The sequence below is a fragment of the Typopeltis vanoorti genome, chromosome 11 (assembly GCF_054136105.1).
Source record: "Typopeltis vanoorti isolate ZY-2024b chromosome 11, IOZ_Tvanoo_1.0, whole genome shotgun sequence".
In the NCBI taxonomy this organism is placed as follows: Eukaryota; Metazoa; Arthropoda; class Arachnida; order Uropygi; family Thelyphonidae; genus Typopeltis; species Typopeltis vanoorti.
The window spans coordinates 69,397,042-69,411,410 of NC_143559.1; the positions used below are offsets into that span (position 1 = coordinate 69,397,042).

Below are 14,369 nucleotides of genomic sequence, written 5' to 3' on the forward strand. Positions count from 1 at the left end.
GGAGAGTAATGACAGAATTGTGTCAACAATGATCAGTGTAGGCCTTCCATGTTGAACCTCTGAATACCATGGAGTTGCCCAGATAATAATAATATACAATACAGCAATAAATAAAAATTCATCCTGTGAAGTATCATATCTAGAGTGTAGTCAACACAAAGTAAAAAATTCTGTTAATTTCAGTATACATGTGGTCATATTAAAGCCTTTAAAAATTAGAAGACAATTATGTTGTAAGTACAGTCTATGAATGAGTTTAAGGAGAGATAGCATTATGAGAATAATGTTCAGTGTGGGCCATCCATGATGAGTATTAAGACTCCATGGACATGCCTTGGTAACAATAAATGAGCTACCAAAACCAGCAATATTCCAACTGCAATAAATAAAAATTGTAAAAACCGTAATCACTTTGTTAAGTATCATACCAGAATAGTATACAGGAACCTTGTTAATTTCAGCAGTACAACTATATCCTGAGTTATTTCTCAAAAAACAGATGGTGTTTAAAGATTGTGCTACATGTATTTTCTACATATATTGTTATGGTTGCCATTCGAATTTACATTAGTAATTACTCCAGTTTTCTTTAAACAGGTTAAGACACATAGATGCAACTAGCATCTACGTGTCTTTACTTTTAGAGTGGTAAATGAGTGGAATAAGCTGCCAGAGTCTGTTGTGGGTACTCTGACAATGAGCGAGTTCAAGGCAAGGCATGATAGATACTGTGAGAATGTCGTATAGTTGTGTGGACACGATGTTTAGGGCCTCCCTCGATGAGTCTAAGGACTCCCTGGAGTCGCCCGAAATAATAATAATAATAATTATATTACAACTTGTAACTCATGTTGCAAATTTTAATGAAGATTGAAAGCAACTTTTAAATGACATATTGTCTAGAATTTTACTATCTAAATAGTGTCAAGTGTGCCAGCAAGCTGAGGACCTCTGTGAGAAAAGGGCATATATAGAACTACAAGGCTGGTGATTATGAAGAGCTCAGGAGACAGCTTGCAGGTGTAGCATGGAATGAGGAGTTAGCTGGAAAAGAGATCAATGTAGCTTGGGAGATATTCAAGAACTATCTAATAGAAGCAATGTCTAAATGTATTCCAAGGGTCAGAAGATCAAATAAGGTAGGAGTGAAATGGATGAATGAAACGATTAATCATGAGATACAGAGAAAAAAAGGCATTATGGAGGCAGCATAAGAGAAGTGGTAATAACCAATTCCATGAGGATTACAAAGACCAGGCAAGGAGGATGACTTGGTTGGTAAGGGTAGCAAAAGTAAAGTATGAGCAGCAGTTAGCTAATGAAGCCAAAAAAGAATCCTAGGGAGTTCTTTCAATATGTAGCAAGCAAAAAAAAAAAAAAAAAAAAAAATCATTACGGAAAGATGACATTGATTGGAGAAAATAAAATGGTATAAGGACAACTACTGCAAAAGATATAGTGGAGATACTTAATGAGCAGTTCTTAAAGGGCGTTTATTCTTGTGAATGTGACATCATGAAGAGATTAATGAGAGTAGTTAATGATGAGGAGAGAACTTGACCCAATGTATATGAGTCTTATATTGGGTCAAGTTCTAAAGGAGTGGAAAGAAAGCAAGACTGTACTGCTTAAAAAAAGAGGTGACAGAATTCAAGCATCAAATGACATGCCAATCTGTGTGTGTCAGGTGTTGGAGAGGTTAGTGAAAATCAGAATCAATAATTGGGTTCACAACAATGGTATTACCTTTGTTGGACAGCATGGATTTGCTAAATGGATGTCGTGTTTTAGTAATCTACTTACTTATTACAATAAAGGGACAGCTTCCTTGGACAGAGGAGAGCGAATACACAGTAATATACTTAGATTTCGCAAAGGCTTTTGATAGATTACCGAAAGATAAGTTGATAGTCAAACTAGAGCAAATGGGGGTTAGATATTAGATTAGTGCATTGGATCGGAGACTGGCTATCTGATAGGTATCAAACAAGTTGTGTATGGGGGGAAGCAATATCCCAGAAGAGGAAATTCACTAGTAGTGTGAATCAGTGGTCTGTTTAAGTGCCATTACTGTTTAACTTGTATGTTAATGATACTGGAAAAGATTTGGATGGAGATATTCAGCTGTTTGCAGATGATTGCAAAGTTGGGATGAACTATGAGGTTTAGAGCAGATGTTGCCTTACCAAAAAGACTTGAATAGATTGAGTGAAGGGACACAGGAGTACAGATACCAGTTTACTGTTGCGAAATATAAGGTTTACAAATTTGGGAAGGGATGTAGAATTTACTCTGGATGGGGATATACTGTTGAAGGTAGAGAAAATAAGAGATCTTGATTATATAGAGAAACCCGTGGAGAATTCATTACTAAAATGAACACACGTGAACCAAAGTAGTAGGGTTTTTTTTGGTTTTTTTTTAAATAAAAAATAAAAAAACCTACTACTGTGGTTCACATGTGTTAATTTTAGTCATAAGAGATCTTGGGGTGATGGTAGATAAGGATCTAAAATTTAGAGGACATGCTACCAAAATTGTGAGGATAACACAATGAATTCCGGCAATGATGGGAGGATGCTGACTTGTAGAAGGAAGGAGATTCTTGTTCCAATATATAAGGCTTTGATTAGGCCACACATGGACTTCTGTGCACAGATTTGGTCACCTGGTTTTCAAAAGAACGAAGAGGTGTTGGAAAGGGTCCAGAGATGACTTATTTTGGTAGTTTCCTGATCTCTGGAATGCCGAATATGAGGAAAGGTTGAGAAGATGCAATTTACAGTCTGGTGGATAGAAGGAAGAGGAGGGGGGGTGATATGATAGAGACCTACAAGTTAGTAAGGTGGTTGTTATGGGATCAATGTTGGAGAGGTTTTACAACAAATGGTGGGAGATCAGGAGAGAACCAGAGGACATCCCTGGAAGCTGTATAAGGAGGGTGTGAGGAGGGGGAGTGAGAAGCAGGTCTTTTGTATGCAGAGTTGTGAATGATTGGAATGCCTTGGCTGAGAGTCTGGTGTCTGCAGAGAATTTGAGTGTGTTGACGACGTGGCGTGGAGAGAGGGAGAAGGAGAATGAGTGGAATGAGAGAGGGAGAATGAGTGGAAAGAGTTAAATGGTGTGGGACTGAACAAAAGTGACATTAAGATGATTCAAACAGTCTGAATATCTGCAGTTGTAATTAAGGCACTGGAGAGATTAGTTATAAACAGAAACAGGAATGGCTTTATAATGGTTCACATGGGTTTGTAAAAGGAGGTCTTGCTTTAACAATCTATTTGTATTTTATGAAAAATGTGATGGATGGGGAGGCTCATATTTGGTGATATTTTTAAGCTTTGCAAAAGCATTTTCGAGCAGCACAAAAAGTTGGTGTGCAAGCTTTTAGGATAATAATTAGATAGATATGAGAGACACATTGTCTGAATAATACAGCAATTCGTGCATGTGGAAAGGCAATGTTTCAGAATGGGGAAAGTAACCAGTGGATCCGGTGCTTTCCTATTCTTACTATTCAAACATACTGTCTCTGTTAATATTCAGGTGACCAACAAGTTGTCTGCTGATGATGGAAAGTTATTAGGAGTGATACTGATGTTTAGTTCAGGAGGATTTAAGTACACTTTTTTAGGTTTGCAAATGAGGCTGCCATTGTATTAACAAGCGCAAGGTGGATCTAGGCTGCAACATCCTCCCTCCAGGTTCACCGCTGAATTGACCTCTCTTCTTGTTAATTCAGATCATGATCTCATAAATTTCATCTCTTACCTAGTGGAATGCTCCTCCTTTGGCACTATAACCGAGTGAGAAGCTCTCCAAGATTTATACCCTTCCTTTATATGGCCAGACTACTGTTTCTATTCTCAAGATCCTGATATTTGTTGTGACCTATTATAGAAATAATCCATGTTGAAATGAGGACCTAAACTCTGCAGTATGTTCAAAATTCCAGCCTAATATCCAAGCCATGATTTCCAAAAAGTGTGCCAAGTTAAGCTGCTTTTTTACTGCCAAGGCAGTAAAAAAGCAGCTTAACACATGTTCTTACCATTTTGCTGAAATTTCTTTAGCTGTAATTTCATTAATCTCTGGCATTTCATAATCCATTTTCATTTTTCTCATTGCCCACAAAGTTTCTTCTGATTTTTTAACCCCTTATTTTTTAATATTCATATACTCTTTATTGGATGAGCCTTCATCCTGTTCATTTTTATATTTTACAATAATTATTTTAAAGTAATCTTATTAGAACAAAAATTGCAAAAGCAACAACAGCACTCCAAAAACTAAAACTGCTATGGACAGATAACAGGATTACAATAACAAACAGATTATGCCTTATTGAGAAATTAGTTAATTCAGTATTCCTATATGGTAACCATTCTATCCTCGTATTTTGGTTACGAAATCCAAGCACTTGGAAGGTTGTGGGCCTTAAATGCCTGTTAAAGCCATTGGGATAGATAGATAGTACTCCTATATGGAAGTGAAACTCTGACCTTCCTAAAGGAAGATGAAGATGTTGATTAAATTTAACAGTATAGATGAGAACACAGACTGATAAGAATATAACTATTTATTAATTTAGTGCTGATATTTTGCTGGTATTCTATCCAGCATCTTCAGAGCACAAAAACAGTTTGTCACAGTACATGAGACAACCACAATCCGTTATAACAATGGAACTAGTTTGAACAATTGTAACATGCAACACAAAGACTAAGATGTACAAATTATTGAACAAAGTCACTTCCTGGCCTAAGAAACAGTTAACAAACTCAAGCCCTTCCATGCTAAAACACCCAGGATACATGGAGCACCAAAAATTCACAAACAAGGTAACCCTTATGCCCTATTGTGGATAGTATAAACATATAAACTTGCTAGACATTTAGCATAAATAACTACTAGCCATTTTCACAAACAATTCTCCCTCTTTTGTTAAAAATTCTACCAAGAAGTATTTTAAAAAACCATACTTTAAAAAGTTCACACATAATGGTGAGTTTTGATATCACCTCACTATTCACAAATGTACCATTAATTGAAACCCTTGGTTTACTAAAGTCACAATTTGCCCCTGATTATTTCAACTATTTAAATTCACAGGACAGGCAGGTTATTTTACATGGAAAGGAAAAATATACAAACACTTAGATGGAACAGCTATGCCTCTCCTTCCCCCCCCCCCCCCATACCTCTTGGAAAAGCTAGCTATCAATACAACCATGCTCAAACCAAGGCTTTGGCTACGCTATGCTGACGATGTGTTTGCCATTTGGCCACATGAACCAGACACATTTAAATAGCCAGCATTCAAAAATCCACTTTACAATGGAACTGGAAGCTAATGACTGTCTGCCTTCCTTGATACACTAATCACACGTCTTCCAGATGGTTCCTTATCATTCTCAGTTTCTCAACAATAAGGTATTCTAAAAACATTAACCCACAGAGCTAGAGCAATTTGTTCTGATGACATTGCTCTCACTGCTGAACTCACTCACTATTACATAACACCTTCTTGGCCAATGGCTATAATCCCCATAAGATAGAAAAAATACTAAATGCTCCCTAGAAATCCCCCTCCCCCACTGTCTACCACAGAAGACTACAATAAAACTGTCACCATCCCATACATTAAAGGCAGCACATCTGAAAAGATATATCTAGAGTGATTAACAAACACCAACTATACACTGTACACTGTATTTAAAATTTCACCATATAGCCCTAGAAATCCACCCCCCCTCCACTGTCTACCTCAGAAGACTACAACAAAACTGTCACCATTTCATACATTAAAGGCACATCTGAAAAGATATATCTAAAGTGCTTAACAAACACCAACTATGCACAACTAAACTTTCACTATATAGAGTTGCCAATGTTCACTCATCCATTCACCCAGGGACAGAATCTCTCTCCATTATCACATCCAGGAGTCTATGAAGTGCCCTGTTCATATCATTGGACAGACAGGAAGAACTGTGGACATCCACCTCAGTGAACATAAAAAATATATCCAGCACTATCACTATGGCAAGTCAGGTCTAGCAAACCATGCTTTAGATACCCCTACACACACACACAGGATCGACTGGAAAAAAACAAAAGTGCTGCACAGAAGTTTTTACAAGTTAAGGAGGTTATTCCTGGAACCAACAGAAGCACTGAAACATATTCCAAACCTCAACAAGTATGGCTGTGTAAATTTGTCAGATTTGGGAGGCAGTCATCTTAAGACCAAATTAATACTTGCTTTCTCTCTCTCTCTGTTATTTTTTTTTTTCCCTCAACATAGATGGCATGACCTTATTAGGACTTCAGTCTCTGTTGCACATTACATTACAACTAATCCTGTTGTTATACCGGATTGTGGTTTTCTCAGTGACAAACTGTTCTTGTGCTTAGTTATTTTCTTATCAGTCTGTGTTCTCAATTATATTGTTAAAATTAATCAACATGTATGACAAACACATAAGCCTTCCCACACATTTAGAAGATGAAAAGATTGCTGGCATTTGAAATTAGGTGCTATAGAAAATTCAGAAAGATACCATCCACTGATCATATCCCAAATTTGAAGTAGGACAAAGAATCACTTCTTTCACCAGTCCAAGAGATAATATCATAACTAAGATTTGAAAGAAACGACGTATGTGGCTTGATCATATCAGCAGATCAATACAAATTCTTGAAGGACTTATTCCAGGAACTCAAAAAAGACTCAGACCTAGAATAAACTGGACAGACAATATAAAAAAAGTGGACAAGTGCTTCATTTACAGAACTGAAAGCAAAAGGTCAATCAAGGCATAAGGGAAAGATTTCTGAAGAATATTTCCAAATATCTACCCCACAGTCCTTTGTGGACTATGGGAAAAAGAAGAATCTTTGTCAATTAATATGTAAATTTTTATTGCACTATATATTGATGCAATAAAAAAAAAATACTGAGCTAATATATAGTGTAATGATTTTTTTTAATAACAAATTATTTCCTTTTATATCTTCCTTCAGTTTATTTGTGAATTCCATTCTTAGTTTTTGCTTTGCTTCACTTATCTTTCATTGCTTCTGGCTTAAATGTATTTTACATCTTTTGATCTTCTGTTTGGTTTTTCATAAACTGTTTCTGAGTTTTATTTTGTGAGTGGCAGGTATGATGTATTCATTTCATTATCTAGTGTTTTTTGTCTTTTTTGTCTTTTTCATATATTTCCTGTTTTTTACTATTAGTACTTATTATTAAAACATATTCTGTACACTGACGGTAAAGAGCACTATGTCCATTTTTTTTATGGAATCTAGTTTTAGGTATGTTTTAATGTTTTGTTTTGCATTCTTTTCAGTTGTGCAAAGCACTATCTGCTGTGTGTAATAATAAACAGATGAGCCAGTTGGAAAGAGCACTATGTGCCATCATGGTATCGAGGTAAAGAGCACTGAGTGAACAAGTAGCCGTTTACTTCGGATGCATAACAAAACGGACATAGTGCGCTTTACCTCCGGTGTACAGATATATATTTCATTACTATAGGTTTATTTTCTAAATTTATAATATAACACTGTTTATGGATTATTATTACAGGAAACTCCAAGGAGTCCTTAGACTCATTGAGGAAGGCCCTAAACATCATGTCAAGAACTATTCAACTTCCACACAGTATCTATCATACTTTACCTTGAACTCATTTAGTCATGGCAACCACAAGAGACTCTGGTTGCTTATTCCACTCATTCACCACTCTCCAAGTAAAAAACCTAGTTCTAAAACCCTTACTCAGTTTCCATGGATGGCCCCTAGCTCTCTCACCACCACACCTGTATTGAAAAATTTCCTCTGAATTAATCTTGTAAAAATCCCTCAGCAATTTGAATGTCTCAATCACATCACCCCTTTTCTGCCTATCAACCAGTTTCTGTAACCCACAAATCTTAAACCTGTTCTCATAAAGTTCATTCCATACTGCACACAGTAATCTAGATGGGGGTCTTTATCAAGGCTTGATAAAGAGGAACAATAACCTGCTTGTCTCTGCTCATCAAAGTATTCTTCAGTAACCAAGTGATCTAATGAGCTGATTTTGCCACTTTTGCTATGTGCCCCCTAACTTTAACTCCCTATCCACTAACACTTCCAAATCTCTGGCTTTGTCAATTTCCTGGAGTACAGTTGAACCGTACTCCAGGAAATTGACAAAGGTGAAACTGGTGAAATTATCACCCAAAGATTAGGCGGATAATCTTTTCGCCCTAAAATGCATAACCTTACACTTTGCCACATAAACTGACATCCATTCTCCTCAGCCCAGTCTGCCAATCTATTCAAATCATCCTGCAAAATTTTGATATCATGTATATTTAATATTGATCTACCCGCCTTTGATCATCGGCAAATAACTGAACAGTTCCTCTCAGATCCTTTCCTATATCATTAATGAATAAATTAAATAGCAGTAGTCCAAGAACAGAACCATGCAGCATACCACTAGTCACAGGCCTTCTTTTGGACTCTACTCCTGAATAAACCAGTCTCTAATATCTCTCCATCAACCACCCTTCTATCCATCTAGCCAACCCTATATCCATCCCCATGTGCTGCAGTTTACTGATTAGAATTCCATGTGGTATCCTGTCAACAGCCTTTGCAAAGTCCAGCAGTATCACTGTAAACCCAATGCCCTTATCCAATTCAGCCATCACTATATTATAAAACATGAGCAAGTTACTGAGGCATGATCTACCTTTCACAAAATGTTATATCATATTTTATTTGTTTATGTATAATTTTATTTCATATAATTTATATCATTTCATTTTTTTAGTTCTTCCTATCTTTTTTCTATCTTTAATTTTGCTATTAAGTAATTATGATCACCATCTGACACTATACTAGGAATAGCTTCATGCCTTTTCTTTTCCAGTTTTCAAAAAAATCGACTAGTGTCCTAAGGGAATTTTGATATTTTTTTAATTCTAAAGTGCTTTCCCCTTTCCCATTTTATTAAACTATTTAAAATACTTACTGCATCTCAGATATAGCATGATAGTATGCTCCTACTGAAATTTTATTATTATTTTTCATTATAGTTAATGTTCTTGTTGCTTGTAAAATTAAAGATAGAGGATATTTACAAGTTAGCATGCTCACGAGGAGAATGCTGATAGTATGGTAGATATAACAAAGATATTCACCTACATAAAGTCCTGATCCACATCAGATTATGCCACTCAAGTTCAGTCTTCTCAGTTTTTCTGGCTAGCAAGGACACAGCACAATCAAGCCACAAAAGGAATTTCAGAATGAAACACTATATATGCCGTAGATGTGCGAGTAGAGACTTGAGCTTTATTCTGAGCTTAACTGAAGTGAAAACTTTTCTTTAGAATCTGTAAAAAGCAGATTCTAACATACTCCTTGTTTACTTCTTAACTGGTATATAAACCAATTTCAATTCTGACAAAAAAAAAAAAAAAAAAGAAAAGAAAAAAAAAATGCAGAATGCAAGGATATAAAAACAATTGGTTAGTTAGGGAGAGCACTTGTTTTTTCAGAAAAACCAACAAATTCTTCATTTGTCAGCTTTTATCATTTTGTAAATAGTATTTTTTGTAAAAAAATAAATAAATAAATAAACAATATTTCTGGTGGCACTTGGTTTTATAGTTTTTGCCTCGAACAATGAGAAATGAGAAACAAAAAAATAAAAAGTATTCAGTGTGCATTTAAATAATTGGTTCATAATTTGCACTCTGGCCTATACTGAGGGCAATATATTAATTTCCACAGGATGTGAACTGTGAAATAATTCACAAATTTGCTCATATTACTTTTATCTTAATTCTGCAAACAAACGAAGAAAAACATCTGGGAAAAAGAAAAGAGGAAAAAAAAAAGGAAGATGATGATGAAGTATTAGCTAACAACATGCTAACAAAAAACTATAGGCAGCAAGGTACAAGACAGTATAACCTTAAGCGGCTATACTCATGCTTTTTTTTAATCATGAGTTTTGCTGAGAACACTGAAAAATCATGCAATCACTATTTCTGGAATGCATGTGTCACCTTTCAAGTGGCCAAATGCGCTGAAACTGACTTAATGTCTCCATACATCCAATGGATTTACAAAGTGACAACTTTAAAATGATAAAACTTTGAAGTGTCACCACTGTATTGAAAAATGTTGTTGTTTAAAATATAAGCAATATTAACGGGCTACGTTTGTTAACCTTCAGATAAATAATTCTTGTTCAAAAGAAATTATCACATTTTTGGAAGGTTTATAATCTGACTAAGTTGCCTCTTTAAAGTTCTTACATAATATGTTAGAACCAAAATACCAGTGAGAACACTTGTTATTTACTGGAAATGGACCTAATCAATGTCAGAATACATTAAATGTTCGTTTAAAAAATAATAATAATAATAATAATAATAGCTAATGCACTACAAAAAAAAAAAAAAAAAAAAACTCAAGGGCGCCAAAATCTACTTCATCATATGTATGTCCAAAAGGTATAAGTCCAAATCAATGCTGAATCCTGAATAGAGACGAAGGGAGTAATATGACTCCTAAAATGATCATTATCCCTCGCGTTGCGCCTATCCCTAGTGTATGAAGCCTCAAGAGTAAAGCAGATCAAGATTCAGTACTCACAGCGATTTTCATACTTATAACAAATTTATTAAATACAATGTTAAAAACAAGTTGGTAAGTCGAAATCAAAAAATCTGTATGCCTTCATTCATTTTTTTCCCTATTAGATATATCGTAATGACAATCGTCAAAAGTATCAGTTCAGCAGTTTCTTTCCGAACAGCTGATGACATTCACTTTTAATTGTAGTAAAGTTATAAATACATTTAAAGAATTACCTAAACATGCGCATACCACATAAATATATGCATTTCACTGTTCTATACATCTATTAAAAATTAAGAATCACAGAGCATGAATATGGCATACGACTGCCACTCCTCCATGGCCCAGGCAACTGATACGATAAGGTAGTACAAGAGCAACGCATAATTTTAATTAGAACCAAGCACAAATTGTAGGAATAACAGAAGACACCGAAATCTATAGAATCTGACTGAAAAATATTTATTATTATTTTATATATATATTATATTACATATGCGTAATGCAATTATGAAAACTTGCAACTAAAATGCACAATCCTTCAAACATTGAATAAAAAGCTCCATATGCAAACAAAAACAAATTCAGATGGTTTTTAGTGCTGCCACCTCTCATCAAAATATAAACAATGTTAAGAATGAAGTTTGCTCTAGGTATTTTCTAAAGTCGATATTCTTATTTTAAAAAATAAAATAAAAACCTCTGTGTATTTTTATGTTTCAAAAAGAAAATAAGTACAATTCCTAAACCATACTATTAGGAAATCCGTTTGTATCCAGTCTCTGCAGCATAACAATCACTACAAGATTCATACAGTCTGTAGTCAAAAAAAAAAAAAAGAAAGAAAGAAAGAAAGAAAAAGAAAAAAAGAAATCAACTAACCCTTGTTTTTTTTTTCTTCTTTCCCGTATAGTCAGTATGCGATAGCCTGTGTAGCTCAGTAGAAGAGGTGTTTGCACTCCTCAGCGCTAAGCCGAATATAGACTTAAGTTTAAGTCTAGTCGCCGACTAGAGGAACATCTCCTAAGCCTTTCATTTATTTTTAATTTTTTTTTTGGAGCGGTTCTTTCCAGAGTTAGTCGATCTCTGACACGGGCAACAGTTTTTTGTCTCGAAACTAGGATTTTTCGTCCCATAAACTCAAGAAAATGGACCGTAAAACCCACACTATTTCAAACATTAAAAATATTGTGTTAGGGTCAGAAACCACGAGATGGAGAAGAGCCGCCATCTTGTTCAGACGCCTCTTCGCTACGGACAGCCTTGGACCAGCTATTTGTGATTGGCTACCAGTGGATATTGAACTGCCTACTCAGTCTCCAAAGTAAGATAGGGCATGCATTGACAAAGAACCAAAATACCATTGACCTACATCTCTAACTCTAGTCATAGCTTGTATTACAGTGTGAGTTCTACTATTAATATTTCTATCAATTAATCTCGGATTTCTTCTAGGAGAAAAAAAAAAATGTTATTCTAATAGTTCTTTATCTGTCTACCTCCTTAGTTACTTAGCTTCATGGAAGTTACCAATAACTGTGTTATGCAGCACATTATTATTATTATTATTTCAAGAAAACCGACCATAGAACCTGCACTATTTTCAGACAGTAAACATAGTGTTAGGATAAGGTACCACAAAAAGGCACCACTTGTCAGCCACCAAGGAAGGCTGCTGACAAGTTGGCCTTAGCTGATATTATTATTATTATACCTGTGTAGCTCCGTGGAGGTGGCGTATGCCATCCACAAGCACTACAACGCCCGAAGAAGAGTGTCGTAAGATCATTTCAAGTCGCCGACTAGAGAAACTTTAACTAAGCATTTTTTCGACCGGTTTCCGAGTTAGGCGATCTCTGGCATGCCAATCGAGTTTTTCTTCCCTTAAACTAAACTCAACAAAATCGACCTCAGAACCTACACTATTTTCAGACAGTTAAACATAGTTTTAGGATTAGGGCATGCATTAACAAAGAGATAGTAGCACTTGTCAACCACACAACTCTTCACCGGTGGCAGGTATAATTAGCAGTAGTCTTGAGTCACTTCTGGCCTCGCCTATTCCTATAGGGGAATAAAAGAAATTAGATGAATTTTGTCTGATTCTGTCTATCTCTCCCTTCCATCTGATTCACACGGGTTGGTTCTCCTCCTAATGAGGAGTCACAGCGAAATAATGCAGCCAACACACCACTCCTCTCCTGCATCCCTAATGGAGGTATTCATGACTGTATTCTGTGTTTGTTCATGGGACCGGTTTTCCTGCCCTGCTTGTGGGATGAAAAAACCCCAGCTAAACTGGGGGGAAACACCATACTGCCCACGCCCAAGACCGGGTAACTTGGCTATGGCTTAGTAAGATCCCTAAGCTCCTCATGTTTCCGACGGGAATCGAACCTAGGACACTTCTTCCCCAGGCATATGGTTGTGAAGCGCATAACCACTAGGCTAACGGGCAGATATTATCTGATTATTATTATTATTATTATTATTATTATTATTATTATTATTATTATTATTATTATTATTATTATTATTATTATTATTATTATTATTATTGAACATCCATACCACCTGCAATTCATATCAGAAGGTCATGCTGGCTTCGATACACATCTCATGAGCTTCCTGAAATCCATGTTACATCGAACATTCACTCAGAAAACGTTTCCGTAGTACAATTGGAAAAACAACAGAAATTTTCCGTTGTTTCTGCCCCTCCATATATCACTTTTTGTTATCTGTACAGCAGCCGCCCTCTTATTCATTTAACCAGTGTCATATCTGTCCCCATTTGTTCTAATTGCATAACAGAGTTCCATGTGGTATTCTGTCAAATGTCTTTGCAAATCATTGTGTAGTCGTTTCCTTTATAACAAAGGGTTTATTTGATGTCTTTATTCTTATATCTTTTCTATTCTACTCGTTTTCCTATATGTTTTCCTTTCTTATTCTACTTCCTCTATCTTACTATTGTTTATCCTCCTTTTGCATTCACCTAGTCGTATGCCTATGAACACCGGAAAATTTATTTGTTAAGACTGCGCCACCAGTGTTTCTAAATCGGCACAAAACTGAGTTATACATCCCGCAGATCTCTCTCTCTCTCTCTCTCTCTCTCTCTCTCTCTCTCTCTCTCTCTCTCTCTCTCTCTCTCTCTCTCTCTTACTAGCATAAAATCCTTCAATAAAGTTTACGTAGACAGGCGTGGCTTCTCAAGTACTTCAACTACACTTGATATGCCTTAGTTGTTTCCCGCTCACAAGTTTGAGTAAATTTAGGAACAGTGTATTGTAATTTAAAGAATCAGACGGCACTCTATTGATATAAATAAACACATTTATATACATTAATATCAAAGTACATTAATTAAACTATAGGGAGGTTACTCTCTCTACCTATTCCCTGACTTTCAGCATAAAGAAACAAACTTTCCGTTTTCAATATTAATTATACAATACAATACACACTGTACAATACAATTACTCAATTATTTCTCTGCTTATTAAATCAAATTATTGAAAACGTTGATTTACTCATTAAGAGGCTAGCTAACTATGCCAAGTTATTTCACTAAACTTATGCCAATCATTACCATTCCAAATGACTCTCTTATGGACACTTCTTATTACTATTAAGCTAATTCTTATCAATCCATCTATAACATATCTTGATTATAACAGGAAATGTACAAAGAAAATAGAACAAACTTAGA

The 14,369-nt window shown here is 35.5% G+C and overlaps 1 protein-coding gene across 1 annotated transcript in view; it reads right to left on the reverse strand.

Annotated features, from left to right (window-relative positions):
• LOC150101697 (ral GTPase-activating protein subunit beta) overlaps nucleotides 1–11,184 on the reverse strand; it is a 778,187-nt gene extending 767,003 nt beyond the window's left edge. Inside the window, 1 exon segment of the mRNA XM_090400967.1 lies at nucleotides 10,888–11,184. The gene's annotated coding sequence lies outside the window, so the exon portion shown is untranslated.
• Between the last annotated feature and the right edge of the window lie 3,185 nt (nucleotides 11,185–14,369).